Source organism: Capra hircus, chromosome 14, assembly GCF_001704415.2.
Source record: "Capra hircus breed San Clemente chromosome 14, ASM170441v1, whole genome shotgun sequence".
NCBI classification, from domain to species: Eukaryota; Metazoa; Chordata; class Mammalia; order Artiodactyla; family Bovidae; genus Capra; species Capra hircus.
In genome coordinates this window covers 8,864,533-8,883,387 of record NC_030821.1, presented here as the reverse complement: position 1 = coordinate 8,883,387, position 18,855 = coordinate 8,864,533, and positions in this window count along the sequence as shown.

Here is an 18,855-nt window from a genome sequence, read left to right as displayed (position 1 = left end):
CGCTGAAGAAGGTTTTCTTATCTCTTCTTGCTATTCTTAGGAACTCTGCATTCAGATGCTTGTATCTTTCCTTTTCTCATTGGCTTTTCGCTTCTCTTCTTTTCACAGCTATTTGTAAGACCTCCCAGACAGCCATTTTGCTTTTTTGCATTTCTTTTCCATGCGGATGGTCTTGATCCCTGTCTCCTGGACAATGTCACGAACCTCATTCCATAGTTCATCAGGCACTCTATCAGATCTAGTCCCTTAAATCTATTTCTCACTTCCAATGTATAATCATTTAGATTATAATAAATGATAATTTAGGAACTGCAACAATAAGAACATTATGTGTTGTATATTATGTGATCGATGTACAAAAGGCAGGGAGCTAGGAAGGAGATGAAGAATGGTATATGCACCTAGGAAAGACCTAGTTACTGAACTTTGTAAATTCTGCTACCTTCCAATTCTAAGCAGTGGATTTACTTAAATATAAACTATTCTAAGTGCCACAGTTAACTTCTTGTTCAATTGCTAAGTCGTTCAGTTGCAACGCCATGGACTGCAACACACCAGGTTTCCCTATCCTTCACTATCTCCCAGAGTTTGTTCTTCAAGTCGTTGAGGCCATCCAGCCATCTCATCCTCTGTAGCCCCCTTCTCCTCCTGCCCTCAATCTTTCCCAGCATCAGGGTCTTTTCAAGTGAGTCAGTTCTTTGCATCAGGTGGCCAAAGTATTGGAGTTTCAGCTTCAGCATCAGTTCTTCCAATGAATATTCAGGACTGATTTCCTTTAGGATGGACTGGTTTGATCTCCTTGTAGTCCAAGGGACTCTGAAGAGTCTTCTCCAGCTCCACAATTCTAAAGCATCTGTTTTTTCAGTGTTCAAGCCTTTTTTATGGTCCAGTGCTCACATTCTGTAATGACTACTGGAAAAACCATAGTGGCAGATTTTTCACAATTGAATTTTACCATAATGAATTCTAAGGACTTAACAGTTGACTCTTTAAAGAGAGAGAAGCTAATTCTCAACTCTCTCCACCAACCTGGCCGTCTCCCCGTCACTGTTTTGTTATTCCTTTCTCAGACATCTATATAATTCTTCTTGCTCTACAATCTTTATTGAAAAGTATCATCCTCAGAAAAGCAGCGTGAGCATTGCCTGGGAGCTTGTTAGAAATGTGGTATGCCAAGGTAACAGTGGCACAGATTAGATGATGAACTGTATTGTTAAGCATCTATAAACCTCAGTTCACACAGTGCATTGTACATTATGAATGTTTAATAAGGGTTAAATAGTATTAGAATCTAGAAACAGGTTCGTTCAAGCAGTGTTATTGTATGAGAGATTCTGTGATTAAACTAGGCTATTGCAACATCCCTCTTTAAATCAACGATTTGGGCTCATTTTCTAAACATTTCAGATGAGAACTAGTGCTTCTGTTTTTCTTTGTAAAGATGGAACACAAGGAAAACTTACTGAACAATCCAAATTTTAAAATTTTGAAGGAGTACAATTTAAAATGGCAGAAAGACAATTTCCCCAGTGGTCCAGTGGTCAAGAATCCACTTTCCAAGGCAGGGGATGTGGGTTTGGTCACTGGTCATGGAACTAAGATCCCACATGCCACAACTGCTGAGTGTGCATGCTCACTCAGCCCGTTCACAAGAGAGGCCCTGAGAGAAGTCTTTGCACTGCATTGCAACAGGAGAAGCCTCCACACCGCAACAAAGACCCAGAACAGCCAAAAAATGCATAAAAAAATAAAAGATAATGAAAGAATGAACCTTTCTCTAGTAAATAAAATAACCATGAAGTAGATTGAAATTAGATATTTCAAGGTTTCTGAATAAAATATCCATTTACAGCAGCTATATATAATTGATAACAGGTACGTAAGAGCATTGACAATAGTTGTAATAGTAGCTTTAGTAAGTTACAGGACTTTTTTGACTCATGAATGATCTACTCCCCTGAAGGCGCTACAAAACCTTTGTTAGCAAGGGAAAACCAGACCAGTGATGCTTAAATTTAAATATGCAAACCAGTTGCCTGGGAAGATCATGGTGGTGGTTTAGTCGCTAAGTCGTATCTGACTCTTACAACCCCATGGACTGTAGCCCGCCAGGCACCTCTGTCCATGGGATTCTCCAGGTAAGAATACTGGAGTAGATTGCCATTTCCTTCTCCAGGGGATCTTTCCGACCCAGGAATCAAACCCTGGTCTCCTGCATTGCAGACAGATTATCAGCTGAGCTACGAGGGAAGATCATATTAAGATGAAATATTGATTCACCAAGTTTAGGGTAAACTTGAGATTTCTTGCGAGTCCCTGTGGGGTGTTGTTGCTGCCACTTTGAGTGCCTACCACACTTTCAAGAAGAACAATAATAAAACCTATATTGTATCTACTGTCCATGAAAATGAGGCTCAAAAAAGGTAATTGGCTTAAGACCACACAGTAAGTATCAGAACCAAATCTGATCTCAAGGTCACTTTATACCATCTATACAATCCTGTCTTCATCCATACTACAACACCTACGTAGAAGATTGTTGTGAGGAAAAAATTCACAGAATAATGAATAAAGCTCATTACTTCAGGTAAGGTACATAGGTCAGAAAACAATGGCTCACAGAAGGGTAAATGAATTTTGTTTGTAACATGTTGAGCATGATTTGTGACAGGGACATTTGTGGATAAGTCAGACAGTATTTAGAAATTCAGATCCAGAGCCAGAAGACATGTCATGATTGAAAATTTAGGTTTTAGCTTTCTGACTTAAAGCTGGCATTTGTATCCATCAGAAATCACCCTGGAAAGAGTGATAGGAAATAGAAGAAAAAGAAAAGGAGGTTAAACCTTAAGGGCCACACCTATATTTGATGGGTAGTTGTTAAAGAAGAATGAAATATATTCAAATTTATAGTTTCAACTGAATTAAACATCAAAAATAATGCACTACAATCACTGAGTTGAATAATGAGTAGGAGAACCTTTTATCTTTAAAGAATCATGCGATGCATGAGACCTGGGCTCATTCCCTGGGTCAGGAAGATCCCCTGGAGAAGGGAATGGCAACGACTCCAGTATTCTTCCCTGGAGAATTCCATGGACAGAGGAGCCTGCTGGGCTATAGTCCATGGGATCGCAAAGAGTCGGACACAACTGTGCTAACACTTTAGATTTTTTAACTTATAATTTATAAACTACAAAAGTCTGTAATAGCACACATTATTCCATAGTGATTCTAATTTTGTGATTCACTACTACATGTCTGTATCTAGTTGATTTTTGTTAGTGGTGGTAGTTATGTTCTCTTAAGTTTCTTAAAAAACACTGAATTCAGTTCAGTTCAGTCGCTCAGTCATGTCCGACTCTTTGCGACCCCATGAATCACAGCACGCCAGGCCTCCCTGTCCAACACCATCTCCTGGAGTTCACTCAGACTCACGTCCATCGAGTCCGTGATGCTATCCAGCCATCTCATCCTCTGTAATCCCCTTCTCCTCCTGCCCCCAATCCCTCCCAGCATCAAAATCTTTTCCAATCAGTCAACTCTTTGCATGAGTTGGCCAAAATACTGGAGTTTCAGCTTTAGCATCATTCCTTCCAAAGAAATCCCAGGGCTGATCTTCAGAATGGACTGGCTGGATCTCCTTGCAGTCCAAGGGACTCTCAAGAGTCTTCTCCAACAACACAGTTCAAAACCATCAATTCTTCGGCCCTCAGCTTTCTCCACAGTCCAACTCTTACATCCATACTTGACCGCTGGAAAAACCATAACCTTGACTAGATGGACCTTAGTCGGCAAAGTAACGTCTCTGCTTTTTAATATGCCATCTAGGTTGGTCATAACTTTTCTTCCAAGGAGTAAGCGTCTTTTAATTTCATGGCTGCAATCACCATCTCCAGTGATTTTGGAGCCCCAAAAAATAAAGTCTGACACTGTTTCCACTGTTTCCCCATCTATTTCCTATGAAGTGATGGGACCAGATGCCATGATCTTCATTTTCTGAATGTTGAGCTTTAAGCCAACTTTTTCACTCTCCTCTTTTACTTTCATCAAGAGACTTTGTAGTTCCTCTTCACTTTCTGCCATAAGGGTGGTGTCATCTGCATATCTGAGGTTATTGATATTTCTCCTGGCAATCTTGATTCCAGCTTGTGTTCCTTCCAGTCCAGCTTTTCTCATGATGTACTCTGCATAGAAGTTAAATAAGCAGGGTGACAATAGGCAGCCTTGACGTACTCCTTTTCCTATGTGGAACCAGTCTGTTGTTCCATGTCCAGTTCTAACTGTTGCTTGCTGACCTGCATATAGGTTTCTCAAGAGGCAGGTCAGGTGGTCTGGTATTCCCATCTCTAAGAATTTTCCAGATTTGACCTTGCCAAAGTCAATAAAGCAGAAATAGATGTTTTTCTGGACCTCTCTTGCTTTTTCGATGATCCAATAGATGTTGGCAATTTGATCTCTGGCTCCTCTGCCTTTTCCAAAACCAGCTTGAACATCTGGAAGTTCACAGTTCAGGTACTGTTGAAGCCTGGCTTGGAGAATTTTGAGCATTACTTTAGTAGTGTGTGAGATGAGTGCAATTGTGCGGTAGTTTGAGCATTCTTTATCATTGCCTTTCTTTGGGATTGGAATGAAAACTGACCTTTTCCAGTCCTGTGGCCACTGCTGAGTTTTCCAAATTTTCTGGCATATTGAGTGCAGCACTTTCACAGCATCATCTTTCAGGATTTGAAACAGCTCAACTGGAATTCCGTCACCTCCACTAGCTTTGTTCATAGTGATGCTTTCTAAGGCCCACTTGACTTTGCATTCCAGGATGTCTGGCTCTAGGCAGTTAATCTTACCTAACACATACTTCCTCTATGAGTTACTTAAGAACAGTACACTACCATTAGGGATCATTTAAAACAGCCAAATCACTCATAAAAAGCACAAAATTCCAAAAATCCAGTAATTATATTGTGAAAAGGACACTTGTTTACAGTGTGAGAACTGAGACAAGATAGGCTATCACCTTTTTCCATTTCATCAGGGATTATACATTTCAGGGGACTGGTACAATGTATAATTGTATAATTACACAGTTATAAATGTATAATTATACAATGTATCATTTATAATGTATAATTTTTTTGCTGCTCTGCACATCAATATGCCATTAGTTTTGATTTCAGGGTTACTAATTTTAGTAAATGAATTCACAATCTGTGAAAAATATGTATACACTAACAACATGCTTTGCTCAGTATTTTTTCAACTTGAGTTTGGGAAGCTATATTTCTACTAATGAAGCCTAAAAATTCTGGCTTTTCTCTTTTTTTTGGTAGAGAGTACCACACTGATGACTGCCACAGGTTCAAACATCAATACAAAAGTTCTGAAGGACTTGTACATGGTTACCATGAACTGCTCAGGAGACTTGCTGTATTCTCTTCTGTTGGCACTGAGCCAGAAAATCCAGCTTAGTAGAAACATTATTTCATTATCCTCTCTGGGATGGCAGGAGAATAATCCCAATAGGAAACAAGAAGAATTGAAATCTAAGATACCTGTTCCCAACTGTTAATTTCAAAGAACTCTCAGGAGGATTAAATGATGGTATGAATCTATATGCCAAAAAAAATTACAGGAAAATTGACGGTTTCCATTTTCTGTTTGGTTGGCGAGACTGCAACTATTTATGAAATGAGATTGATATTCGAGGGTCACAAATTACCTCAGCAGGGTTACACACAGCAGAAGGGAATTGGGTCTTAGTTTTTATTAGTTGGCAATTTTGAGCCAATCATCCTAAAGACTATCATAATGAGAAAAAGGGGAAAAATGATATTTCTTAGTCTATGTGGCTACCATAACAAAATACCATAGACTGGGTAGCTTAAACAACATAAATTTATTTCTCACTGTTCTGGATGCTGACAAGTCCAAGGTCAAGATGCCAAGATACTCTGTTTCTGATGAGCACTCTCTCCACGACTTGTAGACAGCAGCCTTCTTGTTTCCTGATGTGTTTCAGGGTGAGGAGAAGGGAGGGAAAGAAGCAGGAATGGGAGAGAGAACAAGCTCTCTGGCATCTTCTTGTGTTGTGCTTAGTTGCTAGCTCAGTTGTGTCCGATTCTTTGCAATCCCATGGACTGTAGCCTGCCAGGCTCCTCTGTCCATGGGCATTCTCCAGGCAAGAATACTGGAATAAGTTGCCATGCCCTCCTCCTCCAGGGGATCTTCCCAACCCAGGGATCAAATCCATGTCTCCCGCACTGCAGGCAGATTTTTTGCCATCTGAGCCATGAGGGAAGCCCAAGAATACTGGTGTGGGTAGCCTATCCCTTCTCCAAGGGAACTTCCCAACCCAGGAATTGAACTGGGGTCTCCTGCATTGCAGGCAGATTCTTTACCAGCTGAGCTACCAGGGAAGCCCCTATTGACCCTGGACAGGTGAATTTTCATTCCAATCCCAAAGAAGGGCAGTGCCAAAAAATGTTCAAACTACCCAACAATTGCACTCATTTTGCATACTAGTAAGGTTATGCTCAAAATCCTTCAAGCTAGGCTTCAGCAGTATGTGAAATGAAACCCAGATGTACCAGCTGGGTTTTAAAAAAGGCAGAGGAACCAGAGATCAAATTGCCAACATTCGTTGGATCATAGAGAAATGAAGGGAATTTCAGAAAAATATCTGCTTCATTGACTATGAGAAAGCCTTGACTATGTGGATCACAACAAACTGTGGAAAATTCTTAAAGAGATGGGAATACCAGACTACCTTACTGTCTCCCGAGAAACCTGTATGCAGGTCGATAAGCAACAGTTAGAACTTTATAGGGAACAACTAACTGGTTCAAATTTGGGAAAGGAGTATGTCAAGACTGTGCATTGTCACCCTGTTATTTAACTTATATGCAGAGTAGATGATGTGAAATGCCAGGCTGGATGATGCTCAAGTGGGAATCAAGGTTGCCGGGAGAAATATCAACAACCTCAGATATGCAGATGACACCACTCTAATGGCAGAAAATGTAGATGAAGTAAAGAGCCTCTTGATGAGGGTGAGAGAAGAGAGTGAAAAAGTTGGCTTTTCACCAAAAACTAAGATGATGGCATCCGGTCCCATCACATCATGTTAAATAGAAGGGGAAAAAGTGGGAGTGGGGACAGATTTTACTTTCTTGCACTCCAGAATCACTGCAGATGGTGAGTGCAGCCATGAAATTAAAAGACACAGGCTCCTTGGAAAAAAAGGTGTGACAAACCTAGACAGCTTATTTAAAAAGAAAGACATCACTTAGTCAACAAAGATTCATATAGTCAGAGCTATGGAATTCGCCTGCAATGCAGGAGACCCCAGTTTGATTGATGGTTCGGGAAGATGCTGGAGAAGGGAAAGGCTACCCACCGCAGTATTCTTGGGCTTCCCTTGTGGCTCAGCTGGTAAAGAACCCCCCCTGCAATGCAGGAGACTTGGGTTCAATCCCTGGGTTGGGAAGATCCCCTGGAGAAGGGAAAGGCTACTCACTCCTGCATTCCCGCCTGGGAAATCCCATGGACAGAGGAGCCTAGCAGCCTATAGTCCATGGGATCACAAGAGTCAGACATGACTTAGCTACTAAATTACCACCACCACATATGAATTTAGGGGGGAAACCAAGACTAAACCACGACCACCACCAGTTCAACCTACAGCAAAATGGGAAGGCCATGCATTTTGAGACGTGCAGCCCTAAGCAACTACTAGTTTACCAACACTGAGCTCTTAGGCAGCAACCTGTTTACTCAGCTATTATATGACAAATATTTTGTAATAATAAAAAAATGGAATGAAAATCAACTTGGAAGTTTGAGTTTAAGAGGTTTCTGTATTCTAAAAAATATTTTAACTAAACTTCTGCACAGTTTTGTTTAAAGAAGAACTGCAGATATTCAATTAATTTCCATCATATGCCTTCTATGATTGCTAAAATGGGCACAGTGCTCTATGACTATAAAGTCCTTACATGTTATTACTATTTTAAAACCTCAGTTCACTGAGATAAGGAAAAACTATTACCATCATCAATCCTGTGCTAGAGATAAAGAAAATAGGGTCCAAGAGATTTGAACTGGAGCAAATAATACAATAGTGATGAAATGATCAATAAATTCTTTCACGGTGATTAACCTTTTACACTTTTGAAGGTAGCATAGTAATTCATACCAAAACCAACTACTTAATCTCTTGAAATCTATCCTGGATGACAATAGAAGAGTATGAGAAAATCTGTAAAAATTGGAAACAATGTGTATGTCCAGGTATAAGATGTTAGTTACATACAGTAATGTATAACTGTTAAAAAGAGCAAGCTCTCTACTGATGGATAATGGAAAGGGTCTCATGACATACAGGAAGGAGAAAGTCTAAATAAAAGTCAAAAGCAAATATAATATTACTTCTTTTACTTTTTTTTTTTTTTTACTGTTCAATGTATTTGTCTCTCCATCTATACAGAAAATGTAGAAAAATATTTGGATATTGCACATTTAACAGTAGCTACATCTGAGTGGTAGACTTTTGGATAATTTTTTATTTATCTTTCATCATCATGTTCATGTTAAAAGAAAAAATAAAGTTACTTTACCTTTTTTAATTAAAACATTTCTGCAGAAATTTTGAACAAATTATACATGATATTAAGTGTTACCCACCATCAAGGGATGTCCTGAGAACAGGATATTTCTTATTGGAAATTACTTTTAAATTACAGGAGGGGTGGCAGTGAGGAGATATCCCTCGTCCAAGTTAAGGAGCAGCGGCTGTGCTTTGCTGGAGCAGCCGTGAAGAGATACCCCTTGTCCAAGGTAAGAGAAACCGAAGTAAGACGATAGGTGTTGAAAGAGGGCATCAGAGGGCAGACACACTGAAACCATAATCACAGAAAACTACTCAATCTAATCACACTAAGACCACAGCCTTGTCTAACTCAATGAAACTACACCATGCCCGTGAGGCCACGCAAGATGGCCGGGTCATGGTGGAGAGGTCTGACAGAATGTGGTCCACTGGAGAAGGGAATGGCAAGCCACTTTAGTATTCTTCCTTGAGAACTCCATGAACAGTACGAAAAGGCAAAATAATAGGATACTGAAAGAGGAACTCCCCTGGTCCGTAGGTGCCCAGTATACCACTGGAGATCAGTGGAGAAATAACTCCAGAAAGAATGAAGGGATGGAGCCAAAGCAAAAAAAAATACCCAGTTGTGGGTGTGACTGGTGATAGAAGCAAGGTCTAATGCAATCAAGAGCAATATTGCATAGGAACCTGGAATGTCAGGTCCATGAATCAAGGCAAATTGGAAATGGTCAAACAGGAGATGACAAGAGTGAACGTTGACATTCTAGGAATGAGTGAACTGAAATGGACTGGAATCGGTGAATTTAACTCAGATGACCATTATATCTACTACTGTGGGCAGGAATCCCTTAGAAGAAATGGAGTAGCCATCATGGTCAACAAGAGTCCAAAATGCAGTACTTGGATGCAATCTCAAAAACGACAGAATGATCTCTGTTTCCAAGGCAAACCATTCAATATCACAGTTATTCAAGTCTATGCCACAATCAGCAACACTGAAGAAGCTGAAGTTGAACAGTTCTGTGAAAACCTACAAGACCTTTTAGAACTAACACCCAAAAAAGATGTCCTTTTCATTATAGGGGACTGGAATGCAAAAGTAGGAAGTCAAGAAATACCTGGAGTAACAGGCAAATTTGACCTTGGAATACGGAATGAAGCAGGGCAAAGACTAACAGAGTTTTGCCAACAAAATGCACTGGTCATAGCAAACACCCTCTTCCAACAACACAAGAGAAGACTCTACACATGGACATCACCAGATGGTCAACACTGAAATCAGACTGATTATATTCTTTGCAGCCAAAGATGGAGAAGCTCTATACAGTCCACAAAAACCAGACCAGGAGCTGACTGTGGCTCAGATCATGAACTCCTTATTACCAAATTCAGACTCAAATTGAAGAAAGTAGGGAAAACCGCTAGACCTTTCAGGTATGACCTAAATCAAATCCCTTATGACTATACAGTGGAAGTGAGAAATAGATTTAAGGGACTAGATCTGATAGACAGAGTGCCTGATGAACTATGCAATGAGGTTCATGACATTGTACAGGGGACAGGGACCATCCCCATGGAAAAGAAATGCAAAAAAGCAAAATGGCTGTCTGGAGAGGCATTACAAATAGCTGTGAAAAGAAGAAAAGCAAAAAGCAAAGGAAAAGAGGAAAGATATAAGCATCTGAAAGCAGAGTTCCAAAGAATAGCAAGAAGAGATAAGAAAGCCTTCCTCAGTGATCAATGCAAAGAAATAGAGGAAAAGAACAGAATGGGAAAGACTAGAGATCTCTTCAAGAAAATTAGAGATACCAAGGGAACATTTCATGCAAAGATGGGCTCGATAAAGGACAGAAATGGTATGGACCTAACAGAAGCAGAAGATATTAAGAAGAGGTGGCAAGAATACACGGAAGAACTGTACAAAAAAGCTCTTCATGACCCAGATAATCACGATGGTGTGATCACTCACCTAGAGCCAGACATCCTGGAATGTGAAGTCAAGTGGGCCTTAGAAAGCATCACTACGAACAAAGCCAGTGGAGGTGATGGAATTCCAGTTGAGCTCTTTCAAATCCTGAGAGATGATGCTGTGAAAGTGCTGCACTCAGTATGCCAGCAAATTTGGAAAAATTAAGCAGTGGTCACAGGGCTGGAAAAGGTCAGTTTTCATTCCAATCCCAAAGAAAGGCAATGCCAAAGAATGCTCAAACTACCACACAATTGCACTCATCTCACACGCTAGTAAAGTAATGCTCAAAATTCTCCAAGCCAGGCTTCAGCAACATGTGAACCGTGAACTTCCTGATGTTCAAGCTGGTTTTAGAAAAGGCAGCGGAACCAGAGATCAAATTGCCAACATCCGCTGGATCATGGAAAAAGCAAGAGAGTTCCAGGAAAACATCTGTTTCTGCTTTATTGACTATGCCAAAGCCTTTGACTGTGTGGATCACAATAAACTGTGGAAAATTCTGAAAGAGATGGGAATACCAGACCACCTGACCTGCCTCTTGAGAAATCTGTATGCAGGTCAGGAAGCAACAGTTAGAACTGGACATGGAACAAGAGACTGGTTCCAAATAGGAAAAGGTGTACGTCAAGGCTGTCTATTGTCACCCTGCTTATTTAACTTCTATGCAGAGTACATCATGAGAAACGCTGGACTGGAAGAAACACAAGCTGGAATCAAGATTGCTGGGAGGAATATCAATAACCTCAGAGATGTAGATGACACCACCCTTATGGCAGAAAGTGAAGAGGAGCTAAGAAGCCTCTTGATGAAAGTGAAAGAGGAGAGTGAAAAAGTTGGCTTAAAACTCAACATTCAGAAAATGAAGATCATGTCATCTGGTCCCATCACTTCATGGGAAATAGATGGGGAAATAGTGGAAACAGTGTCAGACTTTATTTTGGGGGGCTCAAGAATCACTGCAGATGGTGACTGCAGCCATGAAATTAAAAGACGCTTACTCCTTGGAAGAAAAGTTATGACCAACCTAGATAGCATATTAAAAAGCAGAGACATTACTTTGCCAACAAAGTTCCATCTAGTCAAGGCTATGGTTTTTCCTGTGGTCATGTATGGATGTGAGACTTGGACTGTGAAGAAAGCTGAGCGCCGAAAAATTAATGTTTTTGAACTGTGGTGTTGGAGAAGACTCTTGAGAGTCCCTTGGACTGCAAGGAGATCCAACCAGTCCATTCTGAAGGAGATCAACCCTGGGATTTCTTTGGAAGGAATGATGCTAAAGCTGAAATTCCAGTACTTTGGCCACCTCATGCAAAGAGTTGACTCACTGGAAAAGATTTTGATGCTTGGAGGGATTGGGGGCAGGAGGAGAAGGGAACGACCGAGGATGAGATGGCTGGATGGCATCACGGACTCGATGGACGTGAGTCTGAGTGAACTCCGAGTGTTGGTGATGGACAGGGAGGCCTGGTGTGCTGTGATTCATGGGGTCGCAAAGAGTCGGACACGACTGAGAGACTGAAATAAACTGAATTGATATTTAGACTATATAATATATATATTTCTGCTTTTTATTCACTTGCAGTAAAGCATTTTTAATGCTGCATATTTTCCCATCACTTAAGACAACTGTCAAAATCATCACTTTTCAGCCTGCCACTAGCTTACTTTCTAAGTAATATTAGACGCCATTGACTATCCCTCCTGTCCAACTTCTACTCAAACATGAATAACCCTGCCCTTGTCCGTCTTCACAAAACAAAACCAAAAGCAATGTGCCCTCCCCACCTAGCTTTCCTCTTGCCTTGCTTAACCTGCTTAATGCTAACAGTTATCACTATCTGGAATACATACATATATACTTTCTTCAGCATCATCTGTCTCCCCCGTGGCCTCTGTGACACAGCCTCTCCTCTTGCTGGATCTCTATCACTCACTAAGATTTGCTGGATGCCTTTGGGCTCTGTCCCAGCACATCTGTCATTCTTTGCACTTCCTGCCAATTTCACTTCCCATGGCTGTAACTACGCATCTACGTGCCAGATGAACCTCTCTTCCAAGTGCCAGGGTCAGACGTACGTACACAGCTTCCTGGTTGACTTCACTTGGATGGCCCCACAGGTATTTCAGACTTAACGTATTTAAAGTCCTAGAACTCATTAAACGGCATCACTCCATATCTTAGAAGACCCCACCTGTTTTTGTTCCTGTATTCATGTCTGATCCCATCTACTCCCAACCCCAGACCTTAGCAATTTTGATCTTTTTCTCTGTTTCTTCTTGCCACAGAAGTTTTCCTCAAGGTACTTTTACGAATTGGGAAAAATAAAATTTTTTTTAAGCTGGCCTTCTACTCAGGTAAAAATTCATACGTTTCACTTTGTCAAAGATGCTTCAAAACCTACATGGCACCCCTGCCATCAACTATATAGCACCTCTCTCAAGGCACTGCCAGTCTCTTTACCTGCTGTATCACTGTCATAGCCCTGCTTCCTCTCTGATAGCATCTTCTTTTAACCTTTTATCTTCTTAAAGCTTTATCCATTGAGGTATAATTGACATACAGTAAATTATAACAAATCAATCAATAAATAACACCACTTTCCTCAGTTACTTACATCAAAAACCTGGGTATCCCTCTTGCACTTTTGGTGGGAATATAAACTGATACAGCCACTAAGGAAGGCAATATGGAGATTCCTTAAAAAAAACTAAGAATAAAACTATCATATGACCCAACAAACCCACTACTGGGCATATACCCTGAGAAAACCATAATTGAAAGGAACACATGCACCCCCAGTGTTCATTGCAGCACTATCACAATAGATAGGACGTGGAAGCAACCTAGATATTCACTGACAGATGAATGTTATCAGCTGTGTACATGGATATGATGGAATACCTCTCAGCTATAAAAAGGAACACATTTGAGTCAGTGCTACTGAGGTGGATGAACCTAGAGCCTATTATACAGAGTGAAGTAGGTCAGAAAGAGAAAGACTAGTATTGTATATTAACTCATATATGAAGAATCTAGAAAGATGGCACTGATGGACCTATTGTCAGGGCAGTAATGGAAATACAGACATAGAGAACAGACTTATGGACATGGGGGGGGGAAGCAGAGGGTGTGACAAATGGAGAGAGTAGCGTGGAAACATATAGACTGTGTGCGTCCATGGAGAACTTGTGTCTGACTTCACAACCCTATGGATTGTAGCCCTCCAGGCTCCTCTGCCCGTGGGATTCTGCTGGCAAGAATACTGGAGTGGGTTGCCATGCCCTCCTCCAGGGGATCTTCCCAGCCCAGGGATCAAACCCACATCTCTTATGTCACCTGCATTTACCACTAGAGACAGCTGGGACAACCAACATACACACTACCATATGTAAAATGGAGAGCCAATGGGAATTTGCTGTATGACTCTGGGAACACAAACTGGGGCTCCGGGACAGCCTAGAGGGGTGGCAGGTGGGAGGAAGGTTCAAGAGGGAAGGGTCATATGTATACCTATGGCAGATTCATGTTGATGTATGGCAGAAACCAACACGATATTGTAAAGCAATTATCCTTCAGTTAAAAATAAATAAATTTTTAAAAAAGCCCTGGGTATCCTTCTTGACTACTTTACTTACAACAAATCATTAAGTCCTACTTTTTAACTATATCTTATATTAATCCACCTTCCTCCGCTTTCACTGGCACCTGTATAAGTCTGAGCCTTAACCACTTCTCACTTGTACTACAAAAACATGCCGCTCTCATATTTATTCTTTATAACACAATAGAGTCATCTTTAAATATTCAAGCCGAGCTTAAGAGTTCCAACTGTTTAGGTTCTCAATGAATGTGTAGCTTTTAGTATGCTTCTCAGGGCCATCAGCAGTCTTATCCCATGCCACACTCTATTACAATCTGATTAAGCCATCTGGAATTTGGTATCTTGAATTACCATGCTTTTTTTTTTTTCTTTCCCCAGGCATGGATACCTTTGGAAACAGTGATTTCTCAACACTGCAAATATAGACCTGTTATCACTCTCTCACCACTCCGTCTAAAGTAATTCACAACCTTATACATTCATTCTCTATTGCAAGTGCCTTGTTTTTCTTCTTTGTAATATTTTTGTCTTCTCTGAATCCTGCACTTGGATATATTTCCATGAAGCATGGACTAACTAGATCTGTCTTCTTCACGTGTGTGTTCTCATTACCTAGTATGGTGCCTAGTATATAGAAGCCCTTCAGTAAACATTTTAATAAGTCAAACATGAACTTATAATCACTTAGAAATAGTAAAAGCAGATAAAAGAGTATTTAAGGTTTCTTTTATCTTTGAATTCAACATTTATAGAAGTATCTTCTTACATGTTACCTTCAGTATTTCTCAGCCGTGATTATAAGATGGAAGATCAGGTCTTGTCTCTTCGATGAACTTTTACCCAATGGCAAATAATAGAATGCCAGTAAATAAAAAGAAACACCTTAAAGAACTTTCTCTTTTCATCTTTTAACTTTCTAGGATGTCTTCTGATTTATATTCTGTTTTACTTTGTTCAAATATTTTAAGTTACAGTGTTTAAAATCTCACATTTTCCTTTCTTGCCCATTTCCAAATCCTTTTTGCTAAATTACTTTTCTTCTTCTTTCATGAAATTTTTTCTTTCAGCTATCATTTAAAAAAAAAAAATCTCTCCATGGATCACAGCCTTGCAGTGGCAAAAGGGCTTGCATAACTCAATGAAGCTGTGAGCCATGCCATGCAGTGCAACTCAAGATGGACAAGTCACAGTGAAGAGTTCTGACAAAACATGGTCCACTGGAGGAGGGAATGGCAACCCACTCCAGGATTCTTGCCAAGAGAACCCCATGAACAATACGAAAAGGCAAAAAGTTATGGCACCAGAAGATAAGCCTCACAGGTCAAAGGGGTCCGATATGCTACTGGGAAAGAGTGGAAGGCAATTACTAAGAGCTCCAGAAAGAAAGAAGCTGGTGGGTCTAAGCAGAAATCACGCTCAGTTGTGGATGTGTCTGGTGATGAAAATAAAGCCTGATGCTGTAAGAAAAAATATTGCATAGGAACCGGGAATGTTAGGTCCATGAATCAAGGAAAGTTGGAGATGGTCAAGCAGGAGATGGCAAGAGTGAACATTGACATCTTAGGAATCAGTGAACTAAAATGGATGGGAATGGGTGAATTAATTCAGATGACCCTTATGTCTACTAATGTGGGCAAGAATCCCTTAGAAGAAACAGAGTAGCCCTCATAGCCAACAAGAGTGCAAAATGCAATACTTGGATGCAGTCTCAAAAATGACAGAATCATCTCAGTTTGTTTCCAAGGCAAATCATTAAACACCACAGTAATCAAGTCTATGCCCCAACCACTAATGCCAAACAAAGCTGAAGTTGATTGATTCTATGAAGACCTAAAATAACTTCTAGAACTAACACCAAAAAAAGATGTCCTTTTCTCCATAAGGGATTGGGATGCAAAAGTGAAAAGTCAAGAGATACCTGGGGTAACAGCCAAGTTTGGCCTTGGGGTACAAAATGAAGCAGGGAAAAGGCTAACAGAGTTTTGCCAGGAGAATACACTGGTCATAGCAAACACCCTCTTCCAATAACACAAAAGATGACTCTACACATGGGCATCACCAAATGGTCAATGCTAGAGTCATGTTGATTATATACTTTGCTGCCAAAGATGGAGACTCTCTATACAGTCAGCAAAAATAAGACCTGGATCTGACTGTGGCTCAGATCATGAGCACTTTATTGCAAACTTCAGGCTTAAATTGAAGAAAGAAGGGAAAACCACTAGGCCATTCAGATAGGTCGGTTTAGCCACTCAGTCGTGCCCTGCTCTTTGCTACCCCATGTACTGTAGCCTGTCACACTCTTCTGTCCATGGGATTCTCCAGGCAAGAATACTGGAGTGGATTCCCATGCCCTCCTCCACAGAATCTTCCTTATGCAGGAGCTGAAGCCAGGTCTCCTGCACTGCACGGAGCCACTAGAGAAGACCTGGGCCATTCAGGTATGAACCAAATCAAATCCATTATGATTATACAGTGGAGGTGATGAATAGATTCAAGGGATTAGACCCGAAGAACTCTGGACAGAGGTTTGTAACATTGTGCAGGAGGCAGTGATCAAGTCATCCCCAGGAAAAAGAAATGCAAGAATCAAAGTGGTTGTGTGAAAAGGCTTCACTAATAGCTGAGAAAAGAAGAGACGTGAAAGGCAAGGGAGAAAGGGAAAGATGAATCCAACTAAATGCAGAGTTCCAGAGAATAGCAAGGAGAGATAAGAAGACCTTCTTAAATAAACATTGCAAAGAAATTGAGGAAAACAATAGAATAGGAAAGACTAAAGACCAGAGATCTCGTCAAGAAAATTGGAGATATTGACAGAGCCTTTTATGCAAGGATGGGCACAATAAAGGACAGAAATGGTAAGGAACCAATGGAAGCAGAAGAGATTAAGAAGAGCTGTCAAGAATGCACAGAAAAGTGAAAGTCACTTAGTTGTGTCTGACTCCTTGTGATCAGTCCATGGAATTCTCCAGACCAGAATACTGGAACAGGTAGCCTTTCCTTTCTCCAGGGGATCTTCCCAACCCAAGGACTGAACCCAGGTTTCCCACATTGCAGGCAGATTCTCTCTACCAGCTGAGCTACATGAGAAGCCCAAGAAAAATGGAGTGGGTAGCCTATCCCTTCTCCAGCAGATCTTCCCAACCCAGGAACTGAACCAGGCTCTCCTGCATTACAGGCGGATTCTTTACCAACTGAGCTGTACACCTGAAACTAACACAACATTGTGAATCAATGATATTCCAACAAAAATTAAAAAGAAAACTATACTATCATTTTATCATACTATGGCCACAGGACCAGAAAAGGTCAATTTTCATCCCAATCCCAAAGAAAGGCAGTGCCAAAGAATGTTCAAATTACAGTACAGTTGCATTCATTTCACATGCTAGAAGATTATGCTCAAAATCCTTCAAGCTAGGTTTCAACAGTACATGAACCGAGAACTTCCACATGTACAAGCTGGATTTAGAAAAGGCAGAGGAATGAGAGATCAAATTGCCAACATCCTTGGATTATACAAAAAGCAAGGGAATTAAACATATATATATATATATATTAAACATATATATATACCTCTGCTTCACTGGTTATGCTAAAGCCTTTGTGTGGATCCCAACAAACTGTGGAATATTCCTTAAGAGATGGGAATACCAGACCGACTTATCTGCCTCCTGAGAAACCTGTATGCAGGACAAGAAGTAACAGAACCAGACATGGAACAATGGACTGGTTCAAAATCAAGAAAGGAGTATGTCAGGACTGTATATTGTCACCTGCTTATTTAACTTATATGCAGACTACATCACGTGAAATACCAGGCTGGATGAATCATAAGCTGGAATCAAGATTTCCAGGAGAAATAGCAACAACCTGAGATATGCAGATGACACCACTTTAATGACAGAAAGTGAAGAGGAACTAAAGAGCCTTCTGATAAAGGTGAAAGAGGAAAGTGAAAAAGCTGGCTTAAAACTCAACATCCAAAAAACTAAGATCATGGCATCTAGTCTATCACTTCATGGCAAATAGATGGGGAAAATGAGGCAACAGTGGCAGATTTCATTTTCTTGGGCTCCAAAATCAATGCAGACAGTGACTGCTGCCATGAAATTAAAAGATGCTTGCTCCTTGGAAAAACAGCTATGACAAACCTAGACATGTATGAAAAAGCAGAAACATCATTTTCCCAACAAAGATTGTATAATCAAAGCTATGGTTTTTCCAGTAGTCATGTATGGATGTGAGAGTTGAACCATAAAGAAGGCTGCTGCTGCTGCTGCTAAGTCGCTTCAGTCGTGTCGAACTCTGTGCAACCCCATAGACGGCAGCTCACCAGGCTCCCCCGTCCCTGGGATTCTCCAGGCAAGAACACTGGAGTGGGTTGCCATTTCCTTCTCCAATGCATGAAAGTGAAAAGTAAAAGTGAAGTCACTCGGTCATGTCCTACTCTTCGCCACCCCATGGACTGCAGCCTACCAGGCTCCTCTGTCCATGGGATTTTCCAGGCAAGAGTACTGGAGTGGATTTCCATAGTCTTCTCCGAAGAAGGCTGAGCACCAAAGAATTAACACTTTCAAACTGTGGTGCTGGAGAAGACTCTTAAGAGTCCCTTGTAGATCAAACCAGTCCATTCTAAAGGCAATCAACCCTGAATATTCACTGGAAGGACTGATACT